Source organism: Pseudopipra pipra, chromosome Z, assembly GCF_036250125.1.
Source record: "Pseudopipra pipra isolate bDixPip1 chromosome Z, bDixPip1.hap1, whole genome shotgun sequence".
NCBI classification, from domain to species: domain Eukaryota; kingdom Metazoa; phylum Chordata; class Aves; order Passeriformes; family Pipridae; genus Pseudopipra; species Pseudopipra pipra.
This window is the reverse complement of record NC_087581.1, coordinates 20907747-20920439: the sequence shown is the minus strand read 5'-3', so window position 1 is coordinate 20920439 and position 12693 is coordinate 20907747. Positions and strand designations below refer to the sequence as shown.

At 37.2% G+C, this 12693-nt stretch overlaps 1 protein-coding gene and 1 long non-coding RNA gene across 5 annotated transcripts in view; both read right to left on the bottom strand.

Annotated features, from left to right (window-relative positions):
- The window catches only part of LHFPL2 (LHFPL tetraspan subfamily member 2), a 119583-nt gene that overhangs the window by 81660 nt on the left and 25230 nt on the right, over positions 1-12693 (bottom strand). The window lies entirely within an intron of this gene.
- Positions 6490-12356, bottom strand: LOC135406736 (uncharacterized). Its single transcript, XR_010426450.1, has 2 exons — positions 10157-12356; positions 6490-8992 (listed from the first exon to the last, which is right to left on the bottom strand). It is a non-coding gene; the product is annotated as an uncharacterized LOC135406736 (long non-coding RNA).

Here is a 12693-nt window from a genome sequence, read left to right as displayed (position 1 = left end):
TTAAGTTTAGTATTTCATAGAAGGCCACATATTTGTCCCACTTTTTGCCTGCCAATCTGGTCTATTCTGCTCTCTGGCAGTCTTTCCCTAAAGTTCTTCAAGGTAAGAAGCTCCAAGACAACAGTTGAAGATGATTACATGGTCAGTACAATAGAGTTGTAGACAAGCACATACATAGTATCTTTCATGCAGCCTAGCACACAGTAAGGACAGATGAGTCATCCATCCAATCCTTCTCACCACTAAGGCTCCCAATACAATATATGAAGAAATCAGTCAAAACAAAGAGAGCTGTTGCATCAAGTTTTGGAGGAGCGAAGTCTGAATTATTTTAGTTAAAATTTATTGTGTTTGTCTGCTAATGGAAAACTTGCATCTGAAATAAACCCTTATATGGTAAAGAATTCCTTAGCTATGGAAAACTAATTAAAGCAAGCAGATCCATGAGCTCTGCTGTTAATGAAGCTTACTCTTGTCAGATTTGTGCTTCACAGTTGATCAAGATTTCTGACAGGATCTTTTATAGTCCCTCCTCCAACTGGCCCCCTATTTTTGAAAATAAGAGGTACTTCAATAGCTTCTCCCACCATCCCCCACCTCATGCTCAACACACATTCAGCAACACTGCAATGTCCAGCCCTTCCCACTACACCCAGCTCCCTAATCCTTGTACTGCATAGTGCTAATACACAAACCAAACCTGCCACGACATACACCCAAACTGTCCTTTTCACCATTGTATGCAAAAATATTCTCACTCCTTTGTGCAAACCATAAAGATGTAGCACAGCTAACCCCCCAGCTTATGCCGTAACAGGGCATTTGATAAACAAACACATATGGCTTGGTGATGGGCAATGAGAGAGACAAAACGAGACAGCCAGAGCACTTGGAGAGAATCCACTTACAGGTTCAGCAGACTGGGTCACAGTTCAGATCCAATACATGATCAGGTAAATGTATGGTTTTCTTTGGAATGAAAAGCATTTGGGTTTTTTTAATTCTAAAGCAATTTTGTACCTATTTAACTGAAATTTGTCTAACTGAATTTGTTTCTCAGCCTCAACAGCTATTTGTCTACATGCTTTTTGAACAAAGTAAGATGCTATAGTAAGATTGCCTTCATTATTCTGAAATTTTTACATAAAAATAAAAGAAGAAACCATAAAAAACCCTGCAGCTATTACAAGTGTTTTTAGCAAACAAAAATGCCTGCGAAAATATTTTTTATTAAATAACAGTAGCCACCATTAATGACTATGTACACAAAGGGAGGAACTTCAGTATTATACTACTTTGGAAATCATCATAATTTTCAAACTACAATCTGGTTCCTCCTTAATTAATATATGTAATTTAACCCATAATTCATAGAACCATTAACAATAATTAAAGAAATCTTAACTCAGTTTTAGTGATAGTAAAGTAGAAAAAAATCAGTGTGTTGCCCACCAAGTGGATGGTGGTGCTTTCGCAGTGTTGTAAGATTGACTCTTGCATCAGAACACTGTCAAACTTTCCAAGACCAAAGTAACTGGAAGTCTTCAGCAAGGAAGAAAAATCACCAAGGAGAAGAATGCAGAGGCTGGCAGAATGACTGATGTGTGGAAAAGTCAACAAGAAACCATTTCTCAGAACAAAAACCAGTGGTCAGGTTACTGCCCACTAGTTTTTCCTTATTTGTTACAGATCTGTAATAAATGAGGAAATGTTTTTTCTTCACAATGTATACCTGAATTATGGAATCATTGTAGCAAGACACTGAACACACACGAATGGACACAAAAAAAACCCCTAAATTCTTGAATGACAGACCCACTGATGGTTATTTAAAACACAAATGCCTGGGTTCAACCTTTAGCTAAGGAGGTTCCTAAACCACCTAATTAAGGGACCTAGCCATGGGAAAGAATTACCACATATACTTCAGGCATTTCTTACATTTTTCTCCCCAAGCATCTTTACTAACTGCCTTTGGAAAGAGTATGGAACTAAATGGATACTTGGCCTGACCAGAACACAGCTAGTCATCTGTTCTCATGAAATAAAGGCAGACATGCCAAATACCAGATGAAGGCAGAGAAAGCAACAGGAACAAAATGTATGCAGACATTAGACTCTTAATTCTCTCCCACTTCACAAACAGCATTAATCACTACTCCTGCAAGCAGCATGGCATAATATAAGACACAACAGATTTAGACAGAGTTATGTGTAATTATTGTGAGAAATAAAAATTACAAATAAAAAAATTAATTTTCTTCTCCAATATGTGTGATTTTATTTGCTGCTGGGAAACAAGCCATGATCCACGGCAAACTCTCAAACAGGAAAACAAATTAGGTATACTCAGTTTTAAAAGCCAAGGCTGTATTCTACAAAGCAGTTAAGTGTTGGTCCACTTTTAGAAAGCTTTTTCTAATTCAGTGGAAAAAAGAGGGGACAGGTGACCCTGTACCTGAGAAATGCCCCAGCACAGTACAGAGATCCCAGTATACGCAGTAAGAAGTCAGTTAGGCCAAGATTTCTGTTCCCTTCACGTTTAAAATGTTGCTTTCAAACTAATTACCTATTAAATTTCCATCAGGATCAACAGTCCCTTCAGATTTATCCAGAAATCTGTAAATCAGCCCATCAAGTGCAGGAATGTGGTGACTTTGGGGGTGTTTTAGGGATTTGTTCGGGTTTCTTTAGCAGTATGGTTATTTATTGTATAAGAGATACTACAAGAAGAATCAGGTGTGGAGGAACTTTTCAAAACTTCTTCTAAATATGAGGGTGATATTAAATCTGATGTCTTTTCTCTGGGGAAAACAACAAATCCATCAAGATATAATTTTGTCATCACCTATTCATAACGAAATAGGATTTTGCTCTTTTGGACAGAGCTCGCTGCCCAGATTCTATTCACTGCTATGCTCAATAGCCACCAGAAATGACAATAGCACTTCAGCCTGGAAACCTAGTGTGACTCAGATGCCTATGGCTGGCAACTGAGATTCTCTGATCTCCATTTATGTGACATGTGAGAACCTGTCCCTTCTATTAAACCAAATGAAATAAGTTATTGAGAAAATGTAGAGGGATAAACCACATAATAGACACAGGGTATTAGGCAGCTGCCACAGAAACTAGCATATCTAATATTTTTCTATTATCCACCCAAAGTCATACTACCATTTTTTTTTCCTGCCCTCCTCTAGTGGAAGACAGTATCTCCTATAAAGCTTTTCACTTTTCGTAAGATGTCTCCCACAAATCTTGGGTTTTCCCTGTGAGACTAAAGGAAGTTGATCCTTGATAATCTTTTTGAAGGTTATAGTATGAAAGTGCTTTATAGCAGCTGCTGTATAGAGTCCTCTACCTGAGACTTCAGCAGTGCTAAACAGAAAATAACAGCTATGTCCTCTTACTTGAGACATTCCTTAATTATACATCTCAGATGTATAAACAAATGTATTTGTCCTTCAACTAACTATAAACCCCAGATTTTCACTAGCTAGAGTATTTTAGGTTTTTATTCCTCTTCCAACAAGTCTGCAAAACATCACAAGTTGGAAGTTCAGTTCATTGTGTTTGGATTGTCTCTCCAAATTGCCAAAACAACTGCTTTTCAACCATCCTTTTTGCCATGTGAGACCCATTTAAATTTTCCAGTTGAGGCACAGGACTCTGTGTAGAGAATTTAGACCTAGTGATAATACACTTGCTTTTGTTAGTTACCCATCATGACTCCTTATAAGCAACCAGTAATCATTTACTACATTTTCTGTACTCCACTAGCCAAGTACCTAATAAAAATACAGAACAAAACCAGAACATACGGACCCCTCTGAAATGCCTTCTCAGTTGTCAATAAACCATTAAGGTCAGTTGGAGAGCTTTTCTCAACCACTTGTGTGTTCACTTTACAACTATTTCATGCGGAGTTCCCTACCATTTTCTATGAGTGATGTGTGAGACAGTCAAGAATATCACACACAGTCACTGCAGGAAAAAAGTAACAAAGTCAGGATACCTCATCCATTTGCTGCACATTTTTTTATCTACTAGGCTAGCTGTACTGCCAAGCAAGGAAATTAAAATTGCCTGACACAGTTGGCACTTGATAAATCTATACTGGTTGCTTATCAATTTTATTATTCCAGAGGTGCTTATAAAGCAACTGTTTAATAACTTGTTAAAAAAATGTGAGGGGATTAAGGTTTCATTGACCAGCTTGTAATTCCTTTCCTCCTTCAGGTTTTATTGATTAGCTTACAATTCCCTTCATTTTCTCCAGCACCTTTAGAATATATACATATATATATATATATATATATATATATATATATATATATATATATAAAGAAAAGGGAAAGAAGTAGGGAGTGTTGGTTTACATTTGCCCTTCCCCAGCTTTCTGAAGAGTCTCCTCCTGCTCTCCCAAAGACTCTCTGAAGATTCAGACTAAAGTACCTGACAAAGAGAAGAATGATAATGCTGAGTTTTCAGTTTAGCAATCTTCCAGTTCTTACCTGAGCACAGTAAGCTATTAAAATCAGTGAAAGCAAAAGGTAAGGAGATGACATGGAAGCTGAAATAGGAGAGAGGGGAAAGTAATGAGAAGTGGAGTTTACTAAGAGTGACTCCTGGCCATCTAGATTAAAAAAAAAAACAAAACAACCCCCTCACACACACACAAAAAAAACCTCCACAAAAAAACCCCAACAACAAACCAAAACAGACAAACAAACAAACAACACTAGTTTGAACCACTGATAGGCCCTCAGGCAGCAAATGTTTGTGGTTGGCTGTTTTTTTTTTCTTTAAATAAAGATAGTAAATAAATAGTCTAAGCCACCAACCTTATTGATTAGCTTCAATAGCCTATTCAGGGGCAATAAAACGGACTGGTTCAATAGAAGTTTAACAAAACACTTCTGTACAACTCAGCAAAGCCCTCTGGCCTAATTTGGTAGGTGGAGTTCTACTGAGGTGTTGCTTTCAGCTGCACTGTTGGTAAAGTCCAGGAAGCCGATGCCTCCATTGTTCTGGTTCAAGGTGCTCCTTATTGCTATAGTAGGATTCTATGGTGTGAATGGAAATCCCCGGCTGGCTCTCAATTGCAGTCTGCACTGTAACTTTCCTGTCAAGTTTTCCCAAAATGTAAATGCCTAAAAAGGCCTGTAGTTAAGAAATTCTCCATAATATTGGGAGGCAGCTCACCCTGTCATGGACAGAAAAGACACAAGCCATTCTGACATGGGGAATACAGGAGGAATAGCAAGAAGGCAATCTTTTTCTCTGTACCTGCCTTGAAGTAAATGGAAATGTCAGGTTACCTAGAAAGTAGGCTGACTGGATTCAGCACATGAAGAAGACACGACTCCACTAATATGTGTTGTTACACACTGATCAGTTAAAGCGGCCTGCTGGTACTGTCAGAAAAAACACTATCATATGTGCACTAGCTTAAATAATTTAACTATAAAAGGTCACACTAATCCAGGCACATCAAAAAGTGCTTCTCTCTCTCTCTCTCTCTCCTTTTTAATAAAAAAATTAAAAAGAAGGAAGCTTTTTAAAGAAAAATAAAACCAAGAGCAAGAGACACCAAACAAAAAAGTGGGTCCTCAGTTAACACATATAATTTCTGGCATTTATGCACTTTGGTTCCATTCTACATCAATGCTAGCTGCCATGACAGATGCTGGATTAGGTTAACACACATATCTCCAAATCTATTTGTAGCCAGAAAGTATAATACTTTTACCAGTATCCAATTCATCAGTAAAATAACCATATTTATATTTTTAGCTTGATCAGCTTGGGGCCCGTGATATCAATTGTGCACAGTTACTGCTCAATTTCAATTTGCTACGTTCAATGTATACATGGGACTTGAGCAAGTACAAGGCCTCACACCTTCTGTATTTGGCAATACAGTGATGTGTCTCATCAGACAGTAGATCAATAGAGCAGTTAAAAGACTTATCCAAAATCCATTTAGAAGAACTGAAATGAATATTAACATGCTATAGAGAATCACAATAACATATATGGATGAAGGAGGACTCATTTCTTAACCCTTACCCCTGACAAATGTCCACATTTCATTAATTAAATTCAGAACTGAAATACTTGTTGTTTTGGGGTTTTTTTTGTCAGTGGTAACTATTTATACCTTATCATTCAGTCTTAAAAAAGACTTGGCTGAAATCAACTCTGTCTTTAACATGACATCTGACTCATCCAGAAACACAGCTGGCAAGGATTCTTGATCGACACTGGCAATCATCAATTTAGGTAAGCAGCAATCCTTCTTTTGGGATGTGGATCAAAATTTTACTGAATACTGGACTTCAAATACACTGTGCTGAATTGAACTAATTCTTTGTGATTTATAAAGTTATGTATTAGCAGAAAGAAATCAATTTTCACAGAACATGGCAGTTGAAGGAACTGGATTGGACAGTATCATAGTTTAAGAAAAAGAAAGACACTGGCTGAAATAAAAACATAAAATATATTTATTACCCAATTAACATATATTTATGCTACACATTAAGACATGCTCACATAATTAAAAAACTAATTAACATGTTTCTAATGACATATTAATTCACATCATGTCTTTCTGAATTGGATACCTTCCCCTCCCAACATCTCAATCAATTCAGTCTCATTTATCTCCATACTTTTCAGGATTCCATGTCTTTGTACTGGTTTTCTATGTTACTACACTAACTTGTTTTATCTAAGGCAAAGAAAAATATCCACTACATATATATGTATATATGTTATATCCCTAGAAAAATAAACTAAAACCTGATAGCTCCCATTCAGAAGAACAACCCATTTGCCTTCAAAAAGAAGAAAGGAATTTACTTTTGATGATTTCGCAATATAGCCTGGCACCATAAATTTCATTTTTTTTTCTATTTATGTTCTTCTTCCCTCTTGAAGGACTAGGGCAAGCTGTATTATGAATGGATTCCGAAACTACAAGTCAGCCAAAAGTCGCAGATCTCTCAGGATAGACATGTCCATCTGTCATTTCACAGCAGGAGAACAATAGCAGTTTTAATATAGACACAACAAGCTCATACAGTCCTTGCACAGCCAGCCAGAAAATCTGCCGTAGCTGATAGCCAGCTGCCTTTGAAACTCCAGACAGATGTTCCTGTGTAACACCAGGATCAATTGCCGCTTTCTTGTTTCTGTATTTTCAAATTCCTTGGGCTTTTTTTTATAGCAACCAAAATACAGTCAGTATACTCCTTGAAATCTCTACAGAGCTTTGGGAAAATCAGATTTCAGAAGACAGAACCAAAGACATAGAAGTACGCTATTCTTTAATCTGAATTTTTTCTACTCTTGGGGCCCATTTTAAAAGTAGGTTATCCATAAAGCTTGAAAAAGACTGTGATTGTATTTGTATAATGATTTTCTAGAGCTTTGCTCAACAGCTTTCAATTATCTTCACCATGGATCTGTTTAACAGCATATTGCATTGCTTTTCTACTGTAGAAAAAAATCCACTTTGATTTTTTTAATTATTTATTTCATATCTGTAGATCTTGAAAACAAAAGTTATAGACAGAAAAGGAATCATTAGTAAAACACTAATCTAACCTTTGAGGGGCGAGGCAGAAAAAACTGACAAACCATTGGTTGCAGTTCGAGTAAGAGAAAGTGTTACTGATAACACTCAATGAATTTACATGTCTAAAAATAATCTTCCTAGCCCCATCTGTTAAACTTCTGTTCCACTAGTATATGGTGAGTTTTTTTCCCAATGAGTCTCATTGGGTTTTGATTACAGCAAATTTGCAACACTGGCTCCTTTACAGTTCTTACATTTTCCAGAAGTAAACAAATGGCTCATTTTAAACAACAGAATAGTGCCTATGTCCTACTGTGAATACTACACTTGAATTCCAAAGTTTCATTTCAAAATTTAGCTGTGTCTTTCAAATATTTCTGGAAATTTTACAGGCACTGGATGTAAAGTTCTCCTTACCAAAATCAATACCCTTTTTTAAACTATAAAGCAAACTCTTTTTCTTATAACTTTTCACAAAGATGCAGTTCAGTCTCACCTAACTGGCAAGGGCAATTAAGCATGCATCAACTCTTAGTCCTTTAAAGTTTACTGGATAGAAACAGTACATAAAACTTAAATAAAGATATCTTAAATATCAAGATATATTATGTATGTCACAGCAGGGGAAAAAAAGGCAAGGAAAACTCTTTTAGAGGGGCTTTGTTCTAGGTTAGTTTTTGGATGGCAGGGGTTGTTTGTTTTCTCATGTGTATTGAAGCTTGGAATAGCCTGAAGCCACGAAGAACACAAATTAAGCAAGAGTAAGAGTGCAGCTGGAAAAGTCAAAAGGTAACATCGAATTGAATTCCTCACCATTAAGCAACGTAAGAAGAGTTAAACCTGCCACAAAGGAAAATTAAGTCTGAAATACATGCTTTTCACTTGCATCCAGATCTGTTAATATGGTTGGTCATTTTCCTTGTATATCACCACTTTTTCTGAAGTTGTTATACTACATTACCCTTGTGTTTTCCAGTAAGTAGTGCTTTCCTAAATAATAGATTATTTTAAACACATATCAATTAATTTCTCATTCTGCAAAATAGGCTATATTCTATGTAGTAGCAATTCAAACTCTAAAGTGTCAATTTCCATTTCTTAGCAAGATTAGCTAAGCTGACTTAGTTGATCCTGTAAAGAAAATAAAATTTCTGGTAAACATTAAAGTTTTCTTTCTTTTTTTTCCTTACATCAAGGTCCAGAAATCCATTAGAATGGGACTTCTGCTTCCAGGAAGCAGATCAGAGTCAGGAAGAGTCTGCTTCTCCAGGAAACAGAGCAGAGTGTTCCAGTGTGGATATACAGTACACTGTAACGGAGCATTCCTCTCCTTCATCTGCTCTTTTCACCTCTGCTTTTCTCATTCTCCTGTGCTCCCTCAGATATTTGATATACTGGTAACATCTGCAATAAATAAGGACCAACATAAAAAAATAAAAGCACACAGTATTTAACTAGCACTTGACAGACAATTTACTTGAATTGTACAACTGTTCAGGGTTGAAAATTCGTAAAGGACTAAATATTAAAATGAAGGAGAAACAATTTTGAAAAACATACAGAAGAGTTAATGGCCATGACAGTTATAGGGAATGGTTTCATGATACAGAAACAATTATTTTTCCTAAGAAAGTTCTTAAATTCAAATAAAATCTCCCAGTGCAGACTCAGTAAACCTCAAGATACAGCAAGACATTTTAATATAGTGTTGGGAGAAATGAAGTCACAATCTGTAAACTGCAGGGATGAAATAAAATTTGTATCTTAAAGAACCACTTAATGCTAGGATACTTGCAGAGAATACTTCTCCGACATGTGTTAATATCATCAATATAATACCATCATAAACTTTTGCCCAAACTTGCACAAAAAGCCATTAAGGTTATACTTCACATGTTTAACATGATATTTAACTGCTGGATTTTACATACAAAACTTGTTGACATCTTTCTGAAGCCTAGCTCAGCAATGTACCACATCATCAAAACACTCCTTTTAATTCCACACAAACCCAGAGGAAAGCCTGCTATTCACCAGGAAACTCCCTCTGCCAAGGTGCATTTGCAAAGCTTTCGAGTTTTGTTAAACAAACCAAAGAGCCAGCAGTTCTCCAGATAGAAATGTATAAAAAAAGTGTCAGGGCCACTCTCTCAGTCCTATCTTTTTTTCCATTATGGGTGATCACTGAAATTACAAGTAAAATTAAAAAAACCCACCCAAATGCATCCTTAAAAACAAACAAAAAAACCCACCAAAAAACCCTAGCAATTCCCACTGTGTCCTCACATATTGGCTGGCAGAATGGGAGTTTTACTGCTAGTTTCCAGATGTAAATAGACTGATCACAAACCCACTGGCAGGACTCACGAACTGCTACGTATTTCCTCCGAGCTGTGAGAGCCTGCCAGCATGGTCACACAAGCGCTGGTCCATCTTCCTTCATGTAAACACAAGAAGTCCATGGACAGTTCACAAAGCAACAGGAAACTCTTATTCCCCTGGAACAGGGGAATCGTTCTGCAGGTCAGGCATAAGAACAGCTTTCATAACAAATACAGATGTACTCACCAGCACATGCTGGCTATTCATGCAGGCAGGAGCAGTGCGACACCTGAGGGAGCAGCACGTAAATGGAGAAGACCCTCAAATGCCCTTTGCCTCAGCCAAATCAGGAAGATTCCTTCAAACAGAAATTGCTCTTTACTGCAAAAAGGTATGGAAGTGCATGATCCTCACAGCAGATGAGGACATAGAAAGGAGACATCCAGAGCCACCAGATAAGTAACTCAACCACTGTAACTCAACCAATCTGCCTCTGAAAGACAGCAAATACTTCGATAGGTATCAGGAGCAGCTAGGCTTTGTTTCTGTGATATCACTTAAATCCTCACTGCTGACAACTGTGTCTTCCATTTATGTTTTTTTGGGCATAGCCTTGTACCTGGAAACACTCAGCATGGCCAGTGCCACGTCTCCCAGTCACTCCTCAATCCAGAGTACTACGTACAGGGGCCACAGCACCATGTCTCTCTTCATTGCATAAAGCATTACTTTGATTTCCAGGAACAGACCAGTTTATTTTACTCTTTCCAAAACTAACATACTGCTACTGTAATCCTGGAAAAAGAGATACCCAGGGGAGAATCAAACAGTAACAACAGAAGTTGTGAAAACAAAATGGCTTCCTTCCATCTACAAAACACAACCACTGAGGAGGGTAATGGGGCAATGCTTTGAACAGGAATTTCCGCATTAAGAATTTATTTAGATGTGTCAGACAGACAGTGCCCTGCTGTGCTTGTCCACAATTATCTGGAAGTAGAAGTAAAATGGGGAGAAGATTGCAAAGCTTTGATCTGAAGCAGAGCAAGGCCAGTTCTGTGATATCATTCATGTCATGGCCTTACAGGCAGCCAAGCCTGAAATCTGTTCCTAAAACTCTCATACATTTTATAGTCTCCTGTATTCACTGACCTCCTTTGATCAAAATGATGAGTTGCCCCTTTTGCACACAAAATGAAAGCATCTCTTAGAAAAAAGAGGCCTGCCTGTAACCCCAACGCTGCGGCTTCAGGAACAGCCAAACCAGTTTGAATTTTTTTTTGCCACCTGAAGAGAAACATGGCAGAGGGCTTCGCCTCCTGCCCTCCCTTCCCTCTGCCTTGCACAGGGTCACTCAGTTCGATCTCCATCCCACCCTTACATGAGTGCACGACAGGCCACCCTAACAAGACAGTGCATTTAAAAGCCTGGTACTTTTTCTCTTGAGTTAGTTCGGGAGAGGGGAAGAACAGGGCTCCTCAGAAGAAGAGTCAATCTATGCCTCCCTTCAGTTCTGGGGGATTTAGACACTGGGTTGCTCACAAGACTGCCCTCTTTGAGAACCATTGGAAAGGTTGCTCATCTGTGCGATCTTAGAACACCTTTAATTTGCCTCATCTGTAATATTTTTTTTATATCATTTGACCAGAGTCAGGCCCACACACTTTTTTTCTGATTACTCCAGACATCTCTGCTTTCTATTAGGACTGCAGTACTGCACAAATACTCAGCCTTGGTAATTGCTCATGCTAGAACTTTCTTCAGTCATGGCAGAAGATAAACAGAAACTTCTTCAGATTTAGGAGAGACCTACCTAACAATGTTATTAGCTTGTTGGTTTGTTTTAACTGACTGAAGAGTACAATTGTTTAACATAAACAAAACCATTTTCTTATTAACACAAAGATGGTTAAGTTTGTAGCCCACTATTTCATTAAAATAAAACATCTGTAAATTAAGTAATAGGGCACGCTAGCATTGTGTGTTCTTAGTATTTCTACATAGACATATTCACAGTATTTTGTGGGGTAACCTACAAATGGATGTATTTAAAAAATGTGTGCATAAAATTATCCAACTTCAGCGTCAAATGCACATTTCACAGTTCAGTTCAGTTAGTTCAGTTCTCTTCCACAGAATAATATGCCTAGTGCCTGACAGCTATCTTCACTTGTTTGAGAAAACTAATTTTGAGAAAACTAATTTTAAAGTATAACATAATAAATGCTAATGATATACTGACCTACCTTTTAAAGGATACTTAATGTTACAACAAAACACAAGCCTTCAGCTTTACTTCCACTATGCAAGCATTCAGGAACTCCTAGAATACTACTTGTATTTTAAACAGTGGTTTAGAATTACAAGCTTAATTAAAGAACAGGAATTTATATGTCTTAAATTTATCTTTCAGTTAACAAACTAATTTATCTGACCATATTTGAACACACATTTGATCACTTGAAGTGTACACCAAGTGACACAGCACTTCCTTCCTGTGATTTTTAAATATAGAGAGACAGTGATCTTGAAAAAATCTGCCCTATCACCACTGTTTTGAACATCAGCAGAAGGTCTTCAATGGTCAATTGACCAAAAAAGCAAACAAAAAAATTATTTGCCTCACACCATCTGAATATGCCTACTTAAAAGAGAGTGCTAAAATAATGTCAGGATAAACTTGATACCCAAATTTCATTACTTGCAATAGTGAATACTCTCTGAAGCTAAATTGTCTCCTGATAAACACATCAAGAGCTGGACATTACAGAAAAACAATGTTT